Source organism: Pinus tabuliformis, chromosome 6 (genome assembly GCF_031772625.1).
Source record: "Pinus tabuliformis cultivar Carrire ecotype Pingquan chromosome 6, CPIR1, whole genome shotgun sequence".
Classification (NCBI taxonomy): Eukaryota; Viridiplantae; Streptophyta; class Pinopsida; order Pinales; family Pinaceae; genus Pinus; species Pinus tabuliformis.
Window position 1 is genome coordinate 1440199743 of NC_142292.1, and position 1704 is coordinate 1440201446.

Consider the following 1704-nt stretch of genomic DNA (forward strand, 5'->3'; position numbering starts at 1 on the left):
GAGTTTTCATATGCCACATCACTAGTGTGGACCATGTATATTGTAATCAAATGTATTGTAAAGTGGAAGTCCAAAGGATACACATGAATATGAAGAGTCATGTAAGTTGAAAAGTCATAGGAAGTTGAACAGTCATGAGGGTAGTCAAAGAGTCACAAAGGGGAAGCATCACCCCTTGGTTATATATACCCCCTCATTATATGAGCAAATGAATTTTCACCTTGGCTCCTCCCGCAAGGCATTAGAGAGATCAATTAGTTCTTTGAGGAGCAAGGAGTGGCTCCAATGTCCCACTACTAGGGCTAGTGATGTACAATGTAAACATGTGTCTTGGAACTTTTTCTTAATAATAGAAGCCTTTTAAGGCCAACACGTTCTTCATGCATGGACTATGAATGTTTGTAAGACTATTATGTGGATGTTTGTATTTCATGTTTGCTTTCACATGTACTAAGATAGTTGAACTATTTCGGTTATTTTAGTGCTTATCTTATTGAGAATGTGTTGTAATGGTTGTTAACCTTTTCTCGTCCTTGTGGACTATTTCACGGGATATTAGACAGACCATTCCTTGCTTGTCGATTGTAATGACTATCACATCCACTGTGGACTATTTCGTTGGATGTTAGACGAATCTTTCCTTGTTTGTCGATTGTAACAACTATCACATATGCTATGGGCTATTCTGCTGGATGTCAGATGGGTCATTCTGGTTCATGTGTGTCTCTTCCTAGGTGGTACTATTACCTCTCACTTAGAGGCTCAATTTTCTCTCCCCCTTCGCAGTAGAAGAACCTCAACATAGTTGCACAACACGTTCACCAGGCACACTCCCCTTGCTTTTCGAAGACACCATTGCATCACTCTCTTGTGCTAACAGCTAGAGCCAAGGAAAATCTTTAAGGATTTGGCAACCGAGCCTTTATACCGGATGGGAATCCTACACCAAACGGTGTGAGGTTTGATTGGGACTTCATATCGGGGATACCCCCTGAATGTTGGTGAGTCCAGCACCGTCAACACATCTCTAAAAAGTCTTAAACCTTTGATTTTGAAAGCTTCCACCACAATCTCAAGGGAATGGATCGAGCCTTCTACCACCAAGATGAAGAGGAGAAGGGAAAGAGAGTCCCCATTCCTAACGGATTGCAATGGGTGTAATGTTGCTAAATGAGAGTTATTAATGAGGATTGATAAAAAATCCATGGATGTTAAGGATAAAATCCAATTAGTCATTTGTCATAAAATCCAAAATCTATAAAAATACGCATGATGTAATGTCGGTTGAGCTTTCCAAAGCCTTGGACATTTCTAGCTTAATGAACATTCCTATTTTTTTGGTGGTTTTTAGTGAATGGATCATTTCATGTTCTAGGATGATACCATCCAAGATTTGTTGACCCTTTACATATCTAGACTACTTTGGAGAGATAAGGTTCGAAAGGAGCAATTTGATATGATTGGCATTGAACTTCATGATGCTTATATAAACAACATTTCATAGAGAGATTAGCCTATATTTGTTGGGGTCCTTTATCTTTTCCTCCTTGGGAACTAGCATGACAAAGGTAGAGTTGAGAGCTAGCAAAACAATGGAGGATCTATAAGAATCTACCTCAATGTGTTAGACATCTCATTGAATAATGGACCAACATGCCTACAAGAAATCAATTTTGAACCCATCCACCTTTGAATATTTTCCCT